Source organism: Lepisma saccharinum, chromosome 9 (genome assembly GCF_977018435.1).
Source record: "Lepisma saccharinum chromosome 9, izLepSacc3.1, whole genome shotgun sequence".
Lineage (NCBI taxonomy): Eukaryota > Metazoa > Arthropoda > Insecta > Zygentoma > Lepismatidae > Lepisma > Lepisma saccharinum.
Window position 1 is genome coordinate 46,404,944 of NC_139237.1, and position 23,070 is coordinate 46,428,013.

General features: G+C 35.7%; 1 long non-coding RNA gene across 1 annotated transcript in view; it reads right to left on the minus strand.

Moving 5' to 3' along the window:
- Positions 1-23,070, minus strand: part of LOC145992653 (uncharacterized) — a 58,774-nt gene that overhangs the window by 27,860 nt on the left and 7,844 nt on the right. The window contains exon 2 of the long non-coding RNA XR_014442190.1: positions 20,638-20,694. This is a non-coding gene — a long non-coding RNA (uncharacterized LOC145992653). The remainder of the gene's footprint in view (positions 1-20,637; positions 20,695-23,070) is intronic.

Here is a 23,070-nt window from a genome sequence, read left to right on the forward strand (position 1 = left end):
CATCAGGTAATGCCTGATGGAATTCACAGATAATTTTAATGTTTGTCCTGTCATTAACCACAACTTGTTTTCTTTTTGAAGTGTTGATGACAAACATGGGTCTCTGTGCTTTGAATTCATCTGGTGTGTAATACATGTCAGTATTGCCAGTAGCGACCCTTTTGAATGCTGTAAATGCTTCATAGAATTTGAGGAAATCATCCTTGGACATGTCTAAATTATAATTTTCTCTAGGAAATACCTCATTTCTGCCATTTTTAAGATAAATGTTCTTGATGTTGCAGTTATCAAATTTACTTGAATTTTTTTCCTGATTATTGTGTCTTCCAGTCTGAAACAGTACCACCACAAAATCTGGCATGTCATATTGTATACTGGAGAATGAATTTGTAGCATCAAACTCATAATAGGTACCAGATGCGGGCTTCTGTACACATTGATATGTATAAAATTGTAGAGGAATCTGTGGATTTTTTATTATATCAGCTTTGTATTTAAGAGCATAACTGGCCTCATATTCAACAACAGGGATTCTTAGCTCCATAGTCTGAATAATGCATTTGCCCTCATCAGGTAGGGTATTAGGCAGAGCTTCCCCTGTAGAGTTTAATGCACTGTACCTCATCAAAGCATTATTATCATTTGCAGCTCTTCTAAATGTGATTCTTAAACCACCCGTCCACATAATATCTTTGTAATCTGAGAAGAATCCTGGCAACAGGCGCATGGGGAACAGCACTGTGTGGTTTTTAGATAATATCTTATCACTAGCCTCAAATCCACCTATTTTGTAATAAGAAGCGTCGGTTTTGGATAATTTTAGTGTGGCCAAAGCTGTGGAGGTAATGCCGGGATAATCCACTCTGTTTATAACAACACTATGTTTTCTGACCTCAATTTCAGAGAATAGATGCGGCACAAAATTATCATACCAATCTTATATTTGAATTTGCCGGATAATCGGTACTATCGAGCTTTACAACATCAAATTTGATGTATAGATCTGCTCTGTGGGGGTGTATAAAGCTATCCCTTACATCAGGATCAACCTCAATCTCTGTGTTGGGTTGATTTAAATTTGCAAATGTCCTTCTGTTTGGAGGGAATGATTGTAGCTCATAACTCTCAATATTTTCTATTTTCTTCTTGTATGTATTTTTATTTAAATGTTAATCTCTATGATAGCAGTTGTTGTGGCTCCAGCAAAATCAACTAATTCTTCTTTTTCATTAGTGACTATCAATTCAATATAATCTATTCTATTATGGCACACAGGAAAATATAATGTTGGGGATGGATTGTAGATGATGGGCTCTATGAATTCAGAATTAGGTTTGAATGTTGCAATGATGCCAGTTTGTTTGTGAGTGCCTATGCTATTTGATTTGGTGATCATACCCTCGGCCACATTACAGTGAATATTCAGAGTCTCTATGGCTAAGAATTTAGGTATATTCATAGCAGTGTGTTTGATGGCTGCTTCAAGTTTTGTGTTGTTCTCAAATCCTAACAGCTCTCCTATAGTACCCAGATTCACTGTTTCTGTGGCAGATACAATTTCTACTCTGTGAGTGACAGAATTTTGACTTAACACTACACCTCTGGGTAATTGAGCATTTAGAGTGGATAGATTATACTGCCCTGGAGTGATGACAATTTTTTGATCCCCAACTGCAATTTTGTTGTTGTGGTGTGTAATATTAGGGATCAAGTACATGCTACAAAATGCTCTGAGAGCTATTGTTTTGGGATACACTATATCATCATGTAATTTGAGTTTCAATATTGAATTTTGGCTGGTGAGATGGAATACCCCCATGATGTTTTAAATACCACAAAGCTTTTTGAAAATCTTCAATTGATGGTTTATTTATTTGAGACATATATCTAAGAACAGATAAACACAGATGTCCGCAATTAACATCTTTGAAATTTTGAACACGGGCATTATTGTAATAAAGATTAGCTGAATTTAGATAATTTATTAAATTTTCAGGTGGAACACCTCCAAATGAATCAAACACAAATGCCTCATCTTTTAAATATTTAAGATAACAATTCCAGTGAGTGCCCTGATTTTTGTACTTATCCAAATTAACAATGCCACACTCTTTGTTGAGTGGTTGCTCTGGCAAAGAATCAGATATGTACACCCTCTAAATTGTTTGATGCCCAGTGGCTTGATTAAAGCTTCAATATCTTGGTTTGTAAGCGGCTCTTGTTTTTTTTAAACTTATTCATGGCTCTCTTAACACCTTTGCCTTGTTTCTCAATGGCCAGGTTATGGCGCCTCTGCTCATCTAATTCTGCCCTATTCTTCTTGGCATCTATTACTGTTTTTGCTATTGCAGCTGATCCCCAGCCAAGCTCCCCACAGCCCCGAGAGCAGCTAAGATGGCAGGGATGGTAAATATAAATCCCCCCACATGTGATTTTTTTCTTGATTGCTGTAATTTTTTTAATTGGGGGGTACTAAGTAACAATTTCATACCATGGCCCTTGGCAAGACAAGAATTTTTTTTCTTGCGCTGCTTTATGGTTAAAAGACTGTCAATAGTTTTAAGAGATTTAAGACCTGCATAAGGTATTTGATACATAACACCCTTGGCCTTCATTGTAGGTTTATTATATACATATTCACAACCCCCACCCCAGTTTTTGTTTGGTGTTCATAGCTATGGTGGTCCCCAATGCTGCTATTTTTTCACTTAAAGAAGCATCTTTGCTTACAAATCTACCAAATGCAGCCTCTTCTAATTTCTTGTCTGCAACATGTCTCTTGTCAAGATCAGAATGTGTGTTGTATGCTATGTCATGGTCTCTACAAGCAGCATCTAGGGGATTAACACCAGGATCACCTCTGTTTAATCTATGGTCCAATTTTGTGCCTGGACCACAATACTGATAGCCTGGAATATGTAGTTCAAATGGCAGCTTGTTTATAATGTCATTAACAAGGCCCCGACCCTCAGAAATATTCCAAAATTTGGGGGGTAGAGTATTAATAATTTTTATAAGATATCCAATCCCCTTAGTGTCATTCACTATAAAATTAGACAATTTTGTGCTTATCATGTCCATAATTCCAACCTTTTCATTGTAAAAATTATGGTTGCCAGCATTTTCCTCCCCAGCTATCACCAATAACCTATCTACAAGTTTCCTGACATCATCAACCCACACAAATTCTTTGGGCAGGGTGTTGTATTGTTTGATTCCACTACCAGTCTTGATCTGTGACCATATGGGCTTGATTAAATTATTGTATTTTGCCCCACTGCTCGACTTGACTCTTTTTTGTGTGGGATCATTGTTCTGGTATAGGGCATCTGATTTTATTAATATTTCTTTGTAATCCTCATAATCTTGATCTGTATAGCTGCCAGGTCTTTTCCTAGTCATCAATTCCCACAATCCAGGTGTTCCGAGATACTTAACAAAAGCACCTTTTTCTCCAAGTCGAGATTCTGAATATACAATTATATCATCACCCATAAATGTTACTCTGAAATTGCCAATTCTATGTATGATGCTGCCATCAAGCTCTGTGTCAGCATATAAGCCAAAAACCTCATCTTTATTGTCTTTAGGTGTGGTTAAATATTTTTGAGCAAGAAGACCCAATTCAATAGGATCCTGAGTAGCTTCAATTCTTCTAGGAGCAATAGGACTAGGTGTATGAATACTAGAAAGTGGGGTGAATGGATAATCTAATATGTTCCTTGCAGCTACAGGTACAAGCTCTGTGATCAAATTTTGATTTTGCTCTGAAACAGTTTTGATATTTTTACCTAATTCACCAATAGCATCAATTATAGGCTGTTCTGTTTGTTTGTGTTTTTCATAGATTCCCCGGTTCTCTGATTTCCATCCCTTAAATCATTTTACAAGATAATCTCTTAACTTAAGATCATCAATAATTGGCCTTTTCATGTTTATTTATATATGTTTCAATGTCTAGAAAATTGTTGGTTTTATTTCTGTATTTGCCACTATTGGGTGTTCTTGTCATATCAATTCTGACAAACCCATAACTGTCCTGGTTCCAGCACCAACTGCAAAACTTAGAAAAATCATTGTAGCTCAGGTCCCTACCTACATATTCATCATGTATGTGTTTGAGGTTGGTATGATCCTGATGAAACACACATATAAAATTGCTGTTGTCTCGGATCAGCTGCTTCGGTATTTTTGAAAAAGTCTGTGCCAGGTAGAAGCAATCAATGTTTTTGTGCCGGCCATGTGTAAAAAAATTCCTAACCTTGTTTTGATTATCCAGTATAATGTCATCAAACACAACAACAGAATTATCGAGACATTCATGGAGTGGCTTAACATCTGGTTAAAAAGTGGCAATATCCAATCCATCATATAGCTTCATCAGCTGCTGATATTTTAATTGTTCCAAGCTCTTAGAGAAGATATACAAGTGCCTGTTTTTCCAGTCTAACCAGTTGGGTGCCAATAAAAAATTATCAACCATTAGTGTAGTTTTACCACAAGCAGATGGCCCAACAATAAGACACCTAATATTATCAGGCAGCAAGTTGCCATTTCTCTTATTCTGCTGTTCAGGTTCTGGCAGCCTCTTTATAACATCCCAGGTGTTCATATTATTTTGTTTGCATCGATCCAGCTGTGTTCTGGAAGTCCTAGCCATTTGACAAGTAACTTGTTGCCTTTTCTGCGGATGATTTTTTCTATGAGATATGTGTCAGGCTGTTTAGTTTTGCTGAGCTCTTCTTCATAGAACCTGCCTTTGAGAATTTCTCCTCGGTGGTCTTTTATTATATATGTGTTAAGGGTCGCAGGTTTAACTTGAACCACTGTAAATAATTCAGTGCTCCAGTTTCTTGTAAAGCCTCTTTTGAATAAGTGCTTATATTTACTGATTCTTACTTGATCACCCACCCTGTATTTGGCTTTTTTTGCTGTTGGCTGGTATCTAGGATAATAAACAGTGCTGATCAATTTTTGCTCATCAGATGAAGTTACTTCAGAGGGTTTCATGTTGATTGTGGAATGGACAGAGTTGTTATATTTATGTAGAAGTTCTGGAAGAATATTAATCCATCTATAATTACCTTGAAGTGTAAATTGTTTATACATAAGATTTTTTAAGGTTCTGATGAATCTCTCTACAATTGAGGCCTTGAGATCACTGTAACTCGAATAATGTTGTATTGCCTGGCTTTTAATAAATTGTTGGAACACAGAATTATAAAATTCTTTGCCATTATCTGTTTGCAAATAGCGCGGTGATCTTCCACTCTGATTGATGATTGTACTGATGGCTTCTGTAACACATTTTCCAGATTTGGATTTGAGTGGCACAGCCCAGGCAAATTTTGAAAATGTGTCTATGATAGTGAGTAGATACTTGTAGCCCTTGTTGATTTTGTCTAAGTTTTTCAACTGTCCACTTGCCATTTCAATCAAGTCGCTCTGCCGTAAATCATCTATGCTCTTTGTGACTACTGGCAGTCTCTTAAAATTTTGTCTGGCTTGTCTGTGTAATTCATCAACAATAATTTGTCTAGACATAATATGTAAACAAGAATATTGCAACTATAGGGTGTTCAGCAGCTAATACTGCAGGATTTTCTAAATATAATTTGTCCCCTATTTGTATTTTAAATTCCAGAGAGCCATCATCTTCAGCATAGGCTGTTTCTAATGTATTGGGATCTGTAAAATCCTCTAATTCTACACTGGTGATTTTCACTTTGTTATCAGCATTTGTTATTGATAAGGTAGGGTAGTGGTGTGCCTGTGGTTGTAGCCAATATTTGATCTTGATTGGTCTCAATGTGCCCCCAACAAAAAATTGGTAATAAAATTGTGCAGGGGACAGCATATATATTTTGCCACCTGGTGTAAATGGTGAATCATATTCTTTGTTGGGGATGCTGTACAATTCAAGAATTACTGTATGTTTTGGATTCTCGATTATGCCTGTTATTTCTTTTTCTGCTGTAAGCAATCTGCTTGTTACAGATTCAAGGTGCTCATTGATGGTCCTAACAATCTCATCGTGCCCAGGCTTGATTCTTATGTCCACAGCAAGTTTCTTGTATTGTTGCACAATTTCTTGAAGCTGGGTGGCAAAAACAGACAGAGCATTTGCTTGATTGGATTCCATGGTCCCTAGCTGTTGCTTGATATTAGCTACAATTTGTTGTAAATTTTCAACAACTGCCAATTTTGAATTTTGAGCAGTAAGATCATGGACCTGTCTTCTGATATCCTCAAACAGGGCATGCAGTTCATTAATATGTTGATTTGTTGGTAGAGTGGGCACTGTCTGAGTGAGTTGTTTGATCTCTGTCTGGATATTCTTGATATCTTCTGATTTCAATATGCGATTCACTGCCCTCTTTATATTTTTAAGTTCCTGTGATGTAGGCAGATTTGACAAAGTATTTTGCAAAGATTCAAGTGCCAATTTTACATTGTTTAATTCAGAAGCATCGGCCACATTTTGCATAGCATTTTGGAGCAGGGCTATATCTGCCTGAGAGGGTGTTGATTGTTGTAAAATTTCAAGTTTTGTTTGGATATCATCAATCAAGTGATGAAAATGAGATAGTTCAGATTCAGTGTTGAGGTTTTCAAGCTTTGTGATTTGTTGCTGGACACTAACAAGAGTATCTACAATCCCAGGCAAGCGGGATTTTAGAGTTTCTTGTACATTTGCCAAATAATTTTGCACTGCTGCTATTGTACCTTCAAGATGGGATATGGTACTTTGAATTTTTCCAAAATCTTCATATGTTTCAAGTTGCAGCTTGATGTTGGCAACACTGCGAGTTATTGCACTCAAAGCATCAGAAGATGGCAAGTTGTTCATAAAATTTTCAAGTGTCTCAATTTTTTCTTTAACCTCGGCTATGGCATTGTTCAAGGGGTCCAGATTAGGTATCTGTAATGATTGAATCTGTTCTTTTAGAGTGGAAGTCACTAGATCAAAATCTTCTTGTGATTTTATGCTTTTGACAATTGTTTGGAGCTGTGTCTGGACATTATTTATCTGCTCTTCCAATTGTTGTTTCAATTGCTCAGAGTTGGTGGCCTGGGTCTTAAATTTGGCTTGAAGAGCTGCTACAGCTTCTTCTAAACTTTGAAAATTATCCAATGTGGCCAGGTCAGTATATTTTTGAAGCAATAATTTGAGTTCAGAATCAATTTTAAGAAGAGGGTCCATGCATTGTGATTGTAAATTTTTAATTTTTAATTGAAGACTGGCATTCAGTGTGGTTTGTAAAGCTTGTAAATCACTTCTTAATTTCTTGACTCTGACATCAAGCATCAGAATCTCATCACTGTGATCTTCATGTCTTGTATGGCCAAATATATCATTAGGCATTTTTGTTTTAGCGGTTATTTATTATTGAATATCTAATTCTTAATTCTATAAAAAAAGGTATAGGCTTGTCATATGATCCCGGAACTTCAATATATAAGCAGTCACCAGCAGAAACAGTATAAACAGTGCCAGAAATCATGTTTGAGTGCTTAATTCTGTAAATATTTCTCCCTACTGAAATTTTAACATCACCCTCAGGGGTTGTAATAAATTGCAATTGCCCACCTACAGGTAATTGGTAATGATTTAAATTATTGTTAAATATGTACAATGTTTTGCCTGTTTCATCATCAACATCTGTAAGTATGCTGTTCAGATGAATAATTAACAAAGCACTTAGTTTAGATATTATATCAGAAGAGGGTGATGGTGTTGGCAGCTCCATAATAGCCTGTTTTTTGAACCCAAATAAGTTCATAGGCATGTTTATTTATTTCAAATCATGCTTTGTAATTGGGCATTGATTGCCATTTTTCAAATCACAATGACCCCATGGTAATGTATGTATGCCACATGACAAAATACATCTCTTATCATCATGTGGGTCCAGAGCCACTTTTCTTACAACATTTGTAGTCAATAAGTGATCCACACTCTGAATTCTGGATTCTGATGTTCTGATTAAACTCTGGGATTTGAGACAATTTTTATAATCTTCAAATTGGAGCTCTTTTTCCACAGTTACTCTGCCAATGCCCTTGCCTTTTTTGGCAACAACACCACTACATGTTTCAAAACTGTACATATTGGCCCTTAACCCAGCAAATGCCACAATAACATCACCAAGTGTCTCATCTTTTAACTTGCCAGGCACCTTTTTGTTGTGGTGTTGAATCTTTGTATGTTCACTGGTATCAAAGTATTTAAACAATTCAGGCTGGGACATATCTTTATAAACATCTTCTGTTTGAATATCAAGAACAAAACTATCCGTGTCCATGTACATCAATTTTACACGATCCTTATAAAAAGGCTTCAACACATCATAATACAATTTTAACATGTGTAATTTGGCCAATTCCAATATCACAGCCCCTACATAAATAGGTTTATCAAACTTAATTTTTGTTTTTTTCATGTTGAAAAGTGCCATATTTTCATCATAAATTCTTCTGTAGTTGAAATTAGGCTTTGCAACCAATTTTTTGCTCAGGCTGGGGTCAGTAATTATTTTAACATCGGTATGTTTTCTGACATTTTCAATAGTTTTGCCATACACAGAATTGGCCATCAATTTAAACAAGGCCTTATCAAATTGGCTTTTTGCAGATGTTCGAAGCTCTGTGTTTGTATTAATATATGGCTTCAACCATTTTAAGTGCCTGAACTTCAAAACTTTTCCAATTTTGGTCACTTGAACACCATGATGTATCAGGAACTGGAGGTTTTTGTAATATATGACATAACCCTGTTTTGGCTCCAGTGTCATCATCAATTTCTTCTGTTTAGAGCCAGGTGAGCACTGAACCTTGGGAATTGGGGGCAGATCAGAAAATATGTTGTGTAAATCATCAGGAATTGTCAGATCAACCTCTAAGAAGAGGCCATAGTTACTGTCATCAAAATCCTTAAGATCTTCAATATTGAAATCTTCAACCCACTCAAGCCCTGCATATGGCAGTTTATCCATCATGGCATAACCATAGAGGCTGTTGGCATCTACATACAGTATATAATTTGATGGCAGTGCTGGATCATAATCAGGAATATATTTGTTATTTGCTCTCGCATATCTCTGAGAGCATTGCACCATGCCCCCTCTTCTACATTGCTCCATAAACAAGTACATATCTTGATCTTGGATCAGATCCAATTGCATTTTAGTGTTTAAAAACATTGCAGCCCATGCTAGGCTGCATAAATTGGATCCAGTCTATAATTTTGCATGGAAGATTTTCTGAATGCCTGCAATATATCAGCTAAGAGGGTCACATCAAGTTTTAAATATGCCATGTGATAATCACCAAATGTCCGGCATTTTAAATTGTTCCACATCAATTGGGCATGGTGATAATCATCATCAGTAATTCCAGATCCTCTGATTTTGCTGTAAAACTCATGTTGTGGTGGCAGAGCACACTCATCAAATTTAGAAAAATCTGTAACATAATCATATGGATATACACCTTTTCGCCTAATTAATTTCAGGTCCTGATTTGGAAACAAAGCACATGTGATTTTGAATTGATCATCAGATAATTGAGTGGCCAGTGTAGCCAGGCTAGCCGATAAAATTCTGTATGAATCAAGAAATCTTAAGTGAATAGGAACACCATTAACTTTAATTATTTTGCTAATAGCAATATATTTCTCATCATTTTCAGCTAAAATATTTAAATTCTGCTTCTCAAACCCCTCATATCTGATCAAATGATGGAAATCATAATTGGATGCACCATGGCAAAATATAGGGATAAATTTTGGTCTCTGGATCTTAATATTACAGCTATTACACAGGGCCATTTTGAATTTACCATCTGTATGAGAATGGTGTTGTACCTTGATATTTGCATCTGAAAATTCAGAATCACATACCGGGCATTTTTCTGCATTGTTGAAATCTTCAATCTGTTTCTCTGTTAAAGGCAACATAGGTTTTGATTTTAATAAGATATTAGATGCTATGTCACAGCACTCATTTTCTATTCTATGTGCAAATTTTTTGATGGCATCTGCTCCCATGTATGAATCTTTTTTACTAACTACACCATCCTGTACAATCACATAATAAAAGCTGGAAGGTTCATGTAACTCGTATGGTGTAATTGAAGATTCCTCAGGGTCTGGGCTACAGAATGCAAGAGGTTTGAGATTTGATTCAAAATCACAGACTATATATGCTGGGTGTTCCAACAAGGCTTCAAACTTTTTGAATTTTGCATTTTCTCTTGGATTGGGCATCACCATATGAACAGGTTTATAGTTGCCACAGTATTTCAGATGCTCAATTAACTTGTTTTTGGCAATTTCTGCATTCACTTCCCGAACCCCATTCACCATTTTTCTACCATCAAATACAGATAAACATCTTCTGCACAACTTGAATATTGTATTGGATTTGTCTAGTTGTGTTCTCACTAAAGCTTCAAGATTATGTATCAGAGTGTAATGATATGTGCCATCCCCTTCAATTAAGAGCAAATCAATCGGAATAGCAGAATCATCATCAAATGTACTGATTCTGAGAGGTGCTATCAAGCATTTGCCACGGCCAGTGGAACAAATAAATACATTAATAGATAATTGTTTGCCATTAATATCCCGGGCCTTTTTTTCAAATTTATCAATATTCTGAACAGACATTGGATATTCTAAGCCCTTCATTGCCTCATCAAAATCGTGTTCATATTGTTTATAATAAGTTTTTCTCTGAGGATCCCTTAAAACTGGATACAAAGCAGCTAAAATACACCACAAAAAGAATTTCTCATCATTATTTTTTATATTAACCACGGCTTGTTTGTTTTTAATATTCGCAGGTAATGGCAAATATGTAGATCCTTGTAATGGGCTGAATTCAGAAATATTAACATATAACTTGTGTGGAGAACCGCATAGGCTCCATCCAGACTCTTTTGCTGCAAATTCAGAGTGTTTAATATTTAATTGATCTATCAAACTGCTTATTATTTTGTCTGAATTTGCATTTGAATATACAGGTACAGTTTCTGTTATGTGGGGCTGTGTAAATTTTGTGCCATTTGGCTTCTTATATTGTGTAAACAATTTGAGGGACAGCTTGTAAGAGCCATTTTGTGCATTTAGAATTGCCTGCACATCAGGATTTACACTGTTCAAAAAATTCTTAATGCCACATCTTGGCTCTGATACAAACCGATAATCTCTTAATTGGCCATTAAAACTGCTATGGATAGGTGGTTCATAGCGTGGCTGCTTTGTTGCTCTAGCATTAACAGGTGTTTCATGCTTTCTTTTCAGACCAGATGTAGATGGTTGTGGGGGCAATATTGATGACTGTACATAAGAATTACACTTATGCCATTTGTAATATGCCTTGCTTAATATTTTATGGCATCTTGGGCACAATTTAGTAGTTTTTCTGCATTTCTTACGGTCGCAAATATGCCGGTGCCTAGACCAATTAGAACTAGATATATTTTTTTTGCATTGATTGCAATATTTTTGTTTTGGCATTTTTGTTGTTTATTTATATAAAATTTCCTGGTCCAAAAAAAAAAACAGAACTATGGACAATATGCCAAATCAATTATAACAGCAGTTAGTGGCTGAGCTGGTGTTTTTATACCCAGACAACAGCAGTATCTAGGCCTCTGGTAATCCCCAATATAAAATAATTTTGCTCTTTTATGCTGTTTATAACACTTTTTACCAGGTTTCAGATCTGGGAGCTATCAGTTGTATATCAACTAGCAATAATTATTCTCAAAATCTCACGTGTGGACATATTATTCTGCCACATGTATTTCAATCTTACACATTTTATCAGGACTCAAACCCGAGCCTCTTGTTTACAAGGCAACAATATTAACATTTTGCCATCAGGGGAGGCTTCACATTTTATCAGGACTCAAACCCGAGCCTCCTGATTACAAGACAATAAAAACCATGGGGCTATGCACCCCACTCCACTAGGTTCTGAGACCCAGTAGCTATGAGCTTTATATCAATTCAAGATTCCTGGGATTTTGACAGAAAAACACACTGTAAACAATAAAATCATATGGGAACTTGGCATTGTTTTAAGTATAGGCAAATCTGTCTGAGAGGCTTCTTCTTTTTCTACACTAGAATTCAGAATTCTTAAAAATAAGAGCATATCACACTTGAAGAATTGGGGTATAAGCCCCTCTTGGCATTGTTTTAAGTATAGGCAAATCGGGCTGTTCAATCAAATAACCTCTTCTTTTCTACGCTATAAGTGCGCTCATTATATAGCCAATACAACTACCTAGGGGAAATGTTATGAAATTCTCGGAACCGTTGAGCGGTATGTTTGAAATGGGTATATGTTAAATTGCTTAAATATGCTGAACGGAAAACGTGTCGTAGAAAAAAGGAAGATATAAAAAGAAGGGATACAAGATAATAGGAACATGTGGGGATGGATCTGCTTTAATCATTTTATATTTAAACTATTACTTCTATCGTCCTCAACTTTGTGCACAAAAGCTAATCGGGACTTTTAAACAAATGGAATGAAATATCAAAAACATGGGCGGGGTTTATTTTGTGTGGAGGATTATGATGGGGACACCAACCTCGAACCTCTTGAATACAAAACAACATCGTCAGTTATCTTGATTTGCTTTTTAAATATCTGTTCGTGCATAAATGCTAATCGGGACCGAAAACACACTTCTTTTAAAAAGGAGAAAATAATTATTAGGCAATAGGACAACATCGGGAATCGAACCTGGGATCTTGATTTCAGCATTAACTTTTATACCCTATTTCTTCTTTAGTTCATTTCCTCTTTTTTAATTTTGGCCGTAGACTCACCTTCCATATTTTCTATTGAGAGGTCTTGTTGTGCAGATTTTGAATAAATGATTACTTTCACTGTAAGTTAATTAGGAAAACTTTCCGGACAGGTTTTTCAAGTTTTCAAATTTACCTACATTGTGTGCACAAAACTAATCGGGACTTCTAAACAAATGGAATTAAATATCCAATTTCGCCAAACTTGGGATTTGAACCCGGAACCATTTGAATAAAAGCTTCAGCATTTAAAAATTTTGTATTTAAAACGTTGTTCTTTTTTCTCATTTTTAGTAGTTCCTGGAAAGCGTGAGAGTTTTGTGGCTCGTTAATTGAAAAGAAAGGAACCTGGAAATTTTGAATACACAACAACATTTTCAGCCATATTATTTTGCTTTTTGTATATCTGTTCGTGCGTAAATGTTTATCGGGATCGATAACACACTTTTTTTTTTAAAAAAAAGAAAAAATAATTGATAGGCCATTTGACAACATTGGAAATCGAACCCCGGGATCTTTTGATTTCAGCATTAACATTTTCACCCTATTTAAACTTCTTTGTGCACAAAGCTAATCGGGCTTTTAAACATGACTCCATGTGAGGGGTGGGAAATGCGGAAAGCATGTTTATTGCGTAAAACGTTGTTCTCTTTTCTCATTTTTAGTAGTTCCTGGAAACCGTGAGAGATTTGTTGCTCGCTAATTGAAAAGGAGTGAACCTGGAACCTTTTGAATACACAACAACATTGTCAGCCATCTTGCTTTGCTTTTTGAATATCTGTTCGTGCTTAAATGCTTATCGGGACCGATAACACACCATTTTTTTAAAAAAGGAGAAAATAATTATTAGGAAATTTGACAATATTGGGAATCGAACCTGGGATCTCTTGATTTCAGCATTAACGTTTACAGCCAAATTCCTCTTTAGTTCATTTCCTCTTTGTGCACAAAAGCTAATCGGGACTTTTAAACAAATGGAATTAAATACCCAATCTTGTCAAACTTGCGAATCGAACCCGGAATCGTTTGATTAAAAACATCGTAATATTATACAATTAATCGTCATCTCGGGTCATCATGACAATGGGGGCTGCCATTATGACGATACGTCAGAGGTGAGGGTTACCTGCACGCAATCACGTCACGAGAGCACCCGAAAAAAATTCCCTTGACATCAAAATTACTACCACATCAATCTTGTATTTTCCAGATGGCCCTCATGTGTCACACCCAGTACGCTGAAAGCGCTGATTCTTGTAGAAGTACTGCTGAGATTGAAATTTCAATCTCCCACAAAATAAACTATTTTATACCACTATATATATGCATAAACCTAGGTGCTTAAGAAACTAACATTCGTCTAAAATAGTAAATTGTTACTTCTTAACAAATTCTGAAGTTCCCTATGTACATTCAGGTTCAAATTTCAATAATACTTCAAAGTATTACTATACCCATCTGGAGTGTCAACTATTACCCTTACTCCCAAACTTGCACTCAATCCTTGATAACTCAATTTCGTCCTTGAATATCCTTACTTCTCAGAAACGTGGATGAATTTAATTGTTCATAAAACCCAACACAACCCAAACCTTAATACTGTCTAAGATCTGTGATAAGCGTAGATGAGAAATATCTCACTATTATCTCCAACCACTTGGTGAGTTTGCTTAAAACAAATGATAATGCTGGATACATCAAAAGCACACCCAAATTCCTCTCTGCTGAAAGAGAATACACATATAGTAGAACATGGATTCATGCACTGAATTTAGAATAATTCAAATGTAAATTCCAAGTGAAAAATAGTTCATGATCTATTGGACTTATTTATTGGTTGCCAATGTTAAAATTTACATGATTGTTTCTTATGAGCAACAGGCGACTTCTGATACTACTTCAAGCAAACAAAAACAGCCGTTTGTCTCAGCATTAATAGCTGATGATTACTTTAAACAACGGCTTACCTCCTTGCCGGTTGGTTTGGAGCACATGGATCATATCGCTACCTTTTTCCTTTCGTTATACCAATGTCCTACTGACGCATCATATTTTACGTGTAAGTCCAGCTGATCTCCAACTTTTCATCCTTTTGATTCACTACGACATAGCCCTCGTCTTGTCGGGTATCTAAATAATCCGAAGATTACTTCTTCTCTCTGTCAATCTTTCGCACATCAACCGCCGTCCATCATCTCCCGACCAAGATTTCCCTCCAAGTTCCAACAACTCTTTTTTACAACACGTTTTTCCGCGTTAACAAAAACAATATTTGTGAACATAATATTGAACATGAATATATATGTGTATGTATCAAAAATCTTATTATAATAAAGACTTAAATATTAATAGTTATTTATTTGTGCGAAATATGGAGAGGAAAATAACTCGCTGTATGAATTAATTTTTAATGTTAAGTGCACAAATTGAAAGAGCCCGTAAAATCGCTGACAGCCCGAAATGTCCCTGTGCAAGAGGCGACATCAAATTTTTCGCGGCATTTATTATTAAAATAAAGGATATTATAACATAACGTCAAAAAGTGCTACCAGAAAGCTTAAATATGAATAAAAATGGATTTTATCATAATGTTGATATTTACACGAGACGCAACTCGAGAATTTATAGTTTAATTCTTAAAATTTCGATTGGGACCTTCCAACATTAATTTCTTTCATATTAACGTGAGCAGTGATTATTTTAACAGCACTTATACTCCATCTTTCGTGAATTTTCTGAATTACTTCTATTCAGGGTACCTGGACGTGTTTAAATCACCGTTAATCATCCCACCTGTGTGTAGGTAAGGTAAGATAAACCAGCCATATGACGATATCTGTCATATTTGGCGCCCAACAAGGGGCTCGACCCTTATCGACTTATTTGCATCACAAAAAATAGTTACATTTATCACCTTATAATCTAACCATTGTTAGGACATATACACTCAATAACATACATTTACATAATTACAAACATGATACCCTTACATAGATACAATATGTACAATACGAATCACCAATGCGATTCACTCATTCCCAGTAGGAAGAACCCTGCGTATGCCCTGGATGTATCCATAACTTTTCAACTTATGCCTAAATTTCAAGATCAGGAAATCAATACGTGCTTCTGCCCGCCGCAACGCTACGCCTACTTGACCTTTGGTCCGCCACAGGAATAACCCACTTGGCTCACATAAAGATTCCTTTCTATACCCTGTTAATACAGCATTCCAAATTTATGGGATTTCCAAGTTAGCATTAAAGTAAGGTTAGAGTCATATCGCTCTAAATTAACTATTACTTCTAAATACATGCATTTTCTTTATGCTATTATATCACAGTATCATAACCCTCTTTACCATTTACACCAATTATCACATTCATAGTGACACGCTTGTATACCACTTATCAAAGAATGGAAAACTCAACGTAAATTCCGAGATGAAGAGTTCATCCACACTTCGCAAAACTAAGAAAGAAGACTCCAGGCCAACATCTCATGCGCTGGTGCGCCGCAGAACTGCACCTTCTTGGTTGTCCACCCGCCGCAGGCACAAATTCACTTCACCCACACAAGAATTACCAACCTTTAATCTTGACAACATTGGGAATCGAACCCGGGATCTCTTGATTTCAGCATTAACTTTTAAACCCTATTTACACTTTAGTTCATTTCCTCTTTGTGCACAAAAGCTAATCGGAACTTTTAAACAAATGAGCCCTTTGCATCACTTCAGGTGAGAGATCTTGGATCACTCCCTGTACAGCCCTAGCCTTGCTTGTACCCACTTTCAACTCTTTATTCAACTGAAGAAGTTTCTGACAGGACAAGGATTTGACAGCTACACAGCGATAGAGATAGTTCCAGTCTTTGCTGTCAGACACATATGCCATAGGCATACAAAATTTAGTTCCATGCTACGAGAAATGCCAGAACAACGGTGCTGATTATGCCGAAAATTAGGTTAGGACTCACTGTTACTAATGCAATTAATTACAACTGATATTCTTGTTTTATTTATGCCTAATCGGTAGGGATTTTGATTTTTGTTATTTTTTTCAAATTGGTGTTTTTTTTTGTTTTTTACTATTGGATTTCATGGAATTTTTCGTTGTTTTAGGACATTTTTAAAAAAATCGGTAAAAACGCCAACAATTCGCATTTTTTGCCAAATTCGCATTATTTCGATATTTCGAACGGGCGAAAAATGTGTCCAGACATCACTGCACATTCATAAACACAACTTCCCAGCAATCACCATTTTTCACGGTTTTCGTGTTTGCAAAAATCAATGTCCCTACTAATTGGAAATTACTCTCTGGCCACCCCTCGTATAAATCAGTAGATGGGAAGTAAAAATTTTGCAGGGCTGGCAGAGAAAAGTCAATTCTTGAAGAAAGTTATTTGCTTTTATGATGGAATGATTCGTGTAAATATGATATTCAAATATTTACGTATTTATTATTAGTATTATATTTCATAATATTAAACAATAACTTCACTCAGTGAAAGATTAATGACCATTTCTCACGAGTTTAAACAGACACGACAGAGAGTGGCGTTAATTTCATTGCAATACTAGTGTTGCAGTAAATTTGAGGTTGGGAGCATGTACTTGCCAATTTTTATATCGTTCACCAATGCAGATTTATATTTCACTTTTTCGTAATAGCATTCACTATATATATATATATAATTCGTTTTGTTCGATTATTCTTGATATCTAAGAATAGTGCATTGTCATTGTAAACGTATGTTAACTTGTACGAAACCAGTAATACGTCAGGATGACGAAAGAAAACCTTCGTAAGCACTGCTACATTAAATAAGGTGAAGTGAGCCAGAAGAGTAATAAAATTGCAGAAGCATATTTGCAGTCTAAAGCTCTTCTTGTTTATGCAAGCGATTTTTGTTGGATGTTGCAGTCCGAAGACATCCAACAAAAATCAATTCCATACGAGTGCCATGCATGCAATTTTTGTCGCATAGTGTAGGAAGCGACTTTGTCGGGTGACGATATTAGACAAAAATCATATGTATGAATGGAGCCTATTTGTTTCCATGTTCCTTCAGTTTGTCCAACAAAATGCCTTACTACGATGTCCGACAACTATCGGACGGCGCCACCCGCTCTTATCCCCTCCATCTGTTGACAATTCTGTCCCCTTACTACTCTCATCCGAACAAGAAAAGAATGATAATTCAATGCATTTTCCATGTAATATTTAGAGGCTTAACATATTTTTCTGCCCCTCCGGTAATTTCTCTCCCTCTCTCTCTCTCTCTCTCTCTCTCTCTCCTCCTGCCATCACTGGTTTCTGACGCCGTAGTTGTGTTGTGCATAAAAAGGCCAAGAGTTGGAGCAACTGCGCAACAAGATTTCTTGTTCCCGTGCAGAGTTGCATAACGATATCTATAAATAAATATAAAAAACGTCAATCAAGACAAAATCCCCTGACACTTCCCTGACATTTTGACACATCAAATTCCCTGAGTTTTCCCGGTATTCCAGGTCTGTCGCCACCCTGTAATCGGGACCTATATTTGAATTTGGTGTGTCGAAAATTGATTGGTAAAACATAGGAAGACAGATAAGAATAAAGAAGATAAACACCTGGCAGTGGTTTCAGTGAATGCGTGACAAAGAATTTAACCCGGCTCTGCTTGTTGTAGGTCCAGATGTCCTTGAATGATTCCGGCTCATTCTATACCAAAGTTCAACGATTAAGAAATATACCTTTTGTTTTTTATAAATCTCCGTTTCCCACTGAACCCCTTCCCTGGAAGAAATGCATATATAAGCTTGGTTACTGTGAGCAAAATAAAACTATTACAACTCAGATAGGATTCGTTTGAGTCTCCATCTCTTTGGCAATGGAGAAAAACATGATCACGTTTTCAGCTGCCTGAGACAATCACGATACACCTCTTTTCCTGCCCTTTCTTGCGAAATGTTCGTTTCCACCTTTAAAATCCTCCTTTCTCAATATCTTCCTAGCACACCTAACTTTACCTCATGTTTAGGTAAACTTATAACAATTATATTAATTAGAACATTGGTTTAAAAAAATATTTATGGTATTTTTGCTTTTATGTTTAATAAGTAGAATCTTTTATTAAATACCGGGTTAGATTCCCGAGGTTGTCAAAATGATATTTAATTCCATCTGTTTAAAAGTCCCGATTAGCTTTTGTACACAGAGAGAAGGACAATATAGATAATAGTTAAATATAAAATGGTTAATGATGATATTTTTAATCAAACGGTTCCGGGTTCGATTCCCTATGTTGGCAAAATTGGAAACTTAATTCTAATATTCGGAATCTACACAACAAGACATTTTAATATAATATATGGAAGGAGGGTCTACGGCCAAAATTAAAAATAACAAAATGACGGTAAAAGATAATGCTGAAATCAAGAGATCCCGGGTACGATTCCCAATGTTGTCAAATTGCCTAATATATTTTATCTTTTTTTAAAAAAAAGCGTGTTATAGGTCCCGATTAGAATTTATGCACGAACAGATATTCAAAAGGCAATACAAGTTGGCTGACAATATTGTTGTGTATTCAAAAGGTTCCAGGTTCACTTCTTTTCAATTAACGAGCGACAAAACTCTCACGGTTTCCAGGAACTACAAAAAATGAGATAAAAGAACAACGTTTTACGCATGAAACATGTTTTCCGCATTCCCCACCTCTCACATGGAGTCATGTTTAAAAGTTCCGATTAGCTTTTGTGCACAAAGAAGTTTAAATAGGGTGAAAATGTTAATGCTGAAATCAAAAGATCCCGGTGTTTGATTTCCAATGTTGTCAAATGGCCTATCAATTATTTTCTCTTTTTTTTTTAAAAAAAAAAAGAAGAAGTGTGTTATCAATCCCGATAAACATTTACGCACGAACAGATATACAAAAAGCAAAATAAGATGGCTGAAAATGTAGTTGTGTATTCAAAAGGTTCCAGGTTCGTTTCCTTTCAATTAACGAGCGACAAAACTCTCACGATTTCCAGGAACTACTGAAAATGAGAAAAAAGAACAACGTTTTAAATATAAAATTGTTAAAACTGATGTTTTAAATAAATTGTTCCGGGTTCGAATCCCATGTTTGGCAAAGTTGGATATTTAATTCCATTTGTTTAAAAGTCCAGATTAGCTTTTGTGCACAAAGTTGAGGACGATGTAAGTAATAGTTTAAATATAGAATGGTTAAAGCACATCCATCCCCACATGTTCCTATTATCTTGTATCCCTTCTATTAATACCTTCTTTTTTTCTACGTCACGTTTTCCGTTAAGCATATTTAAGCAATTTAAACTCTACGCATTTCAAACATACCGCTCAACGGTTCCGAGAATTTCATAACAAGTCCTTTAGCATCTCAACCGTCATCTTCTTTTCAATTAACGACCTACAAAACTCTCAAGGTTTCCAGGAACTACTAAGATAAAAGAAGAACAACGTTTTACTCATTAAACAAGTTTTTTCACATCCCCCACCCCACGAAATCATACTCACCCACATTTGCGAAAATTACAACTCATTAACGTCACCAGAAACAGCAAATTCCCCCCAATTACGTCACCGAAAACATGCAAAATAAATATGACCTCAGATCACTAAACGGCGTTGTGTTACTAGTCAGACGTAAACTTGATACATACCAATAACTAACAAATAATAACATTTGACATATTTTCCTCACCTTCTAAAAAGAAACATGAATTCTTCACAGTGGCTTCTTAACACTAATTGAATACATATTTTACATTGTCACATGATGAATTGAAATTAATTTCTTACCTATATACAATCACCAAGGCATTGCAGTCTGTGGCAACAATCTTGATGAACTTCACACTGTAATTGTTCATAAAAAAGTAATATTAATTGCTCCTTCCTAAAATTTCTAATCACTGATAAATATCTAAGTGAACTTTGTAAACTTTTATATTACGTAAATAATATTTTCTTGTATTTTTAGTTAACAATTATTAAGCTTGGTGGTTATTGGTAATAAACTAAAATTAATTTCGAATCCAAATATTTACAACTTGTTTTCTTAATTATTTGTAAGTGTGTGTGCACACGAAATTTGAATTTATTGGGGCAAACAGACACTCTAAACTCATTTATAAAAATTACTCTTAAGACCGGGAAATATCATAGAGTTGATAGCGAGGCATGGTCCACTTCTTAAAATTAATATTCAAAATGAGAAAAACAAGACAAAATACTTAAGTCCTGTTATTGCAAATTAACTTACTACCCTGGCTTCAAAATAGGTGTTCAATGGCATAATATATGACGTTCTAAATACACTATATCCCGCCATTATTTTTGATACAATCCAAGATATTACTAAAATTGATCAAATGTCAGTTGTAATAAGATAGGATCATTATTAAACTGGTTTGTCTTAATCTTTCGTACCAATTTCAAATTACATGCATGAATTTTCATATCTGTACATACCATATATAAATGCAGGCCTGAATTAATATTTTAGAAAGGAAAGACTTATTTAACGAGAAGGGGCTCACAACAGAATGTTGCGGGGAGGGCGCAGAACGTGTTAGTTACGCTAGTGCAAGGATACCTGCGCAAATTCGGAACGAATAGTATCGCTATGTGCAAATATCCATTCAATGTTTCCGTGGATTCAAACTAGCCTCATTTTGTTTCTTACAATCAAGTATTCTTTACACAATACACGTAAGAGGTGAGCTGCACGTACAATACATTTCACATTGGCCAGATCCTTCTATATCTTGCGTCAACACAAGGAACGGAAGTTTGTAGGGTAGTGGTTACCATTCAGGACTGTCAACCTAATGGCTGTATGTTCAAATCCATCCGGTGGCAGAAATCTTTCACAAGTTTTAGGTATATCCCATTGTGTTCATTTTTCACGCCGTGTGAGATAGTATGGTTCCGTTTGGCATTTACGATGAAATAAATATTAAACAATAGAAATCCTCATTTCAAGGAACTGAGAAGAAGAAAAATTTGGAAACTTGTTATAAGTATGAATATCAAATTCCTTTTTTTAGTGTTGTAATCGCAGGTAAAAATCGAAAATTTTAAGCAGAAAATCTTATTTTGCTCTGAACTCAGCCAAAATAAATTTCACCCCGAGAATGTATTAGATCTCAATTTAAAATGTTTTTGGTTGTTTAATGTAGATCATTTGATCAATGCATCAATTCTTGACGCTCAGACGATATTTTATGCAACTATCTGCAATATCGTTAGTTCTCTAGTCTCCGCTCTTCTTTCTCTCTCCCTCTCCTATTACCTTCTTCTCCTCAGTTTCCCTATCATATTGCATCCTATTCTCGCCTCTTGTCTCCACACCGCTCGTCTCCACTCCTCTTATCTCCTCTCGTGTCTTCGATTCCAGACTCCACTGCACAATTTTCCATTTATTTTTTTACATTATTCTCCAATCTCATCTTCTCGTCTCCTCCTCTCTTCTTCACTCTCCTCTTCTCGTCTTCTCGTCACCTCTCATCTCATCTCGTTTCCCCCTTTCTTCCCCCCTTTCTCCCTCTGCTTCATCTCTCTCTCTCTCTCTCTCTCTCTCTGTGTCTCTCTCTCTGACCCTTTTTTCTCTCTCTCTCATCTTCTTTCCTATCCTCTCATTTCTTCTTTCCTCCAATTCTATCCTATCTTTCCTTCCCTCCGCTGGTTTTATCTTATCCTTTCACTTCTTCTCTCATTTCTTCTCTTGTTTCGTGTAGACTTATCAACGTTAAAATAGTAGAAAATCAATTTTCTTTAAGCAGAGAAACTCTATTTCTTTTGATAAGTATTTTGTAATTTGCAACGTAGCACTGAATTTCTATATAATTTTAAATCCATAATTCTTGGTTTTATTCCTTTCGCATATTTCACACATATCTATTGTGCATGTGGCCATCCTGAAATTGAGCCTCTACTCTACCTGAACTCTACAGGCAACCCACAAACGCTCTGTGTAAGTTGAGTTGAATAGTATCAAATATCGCGGTCTTAAGACTTTTGAGAGATGCTCCAATATATCACCGTTCATTCTTTGTAACATAGAAGAAACACTCTTGCGGCTATTTTATCATATGTTTCTTCATTAACGTTCAAACTAGATGATTTTGACTTAATAACACGTGATACATATAGACACATTGTAGATTTGTTTTTGTCATGCATAAATACATTAGAAACAGGCTTTTCATGAAAAGGAACAATTTCGTGTTA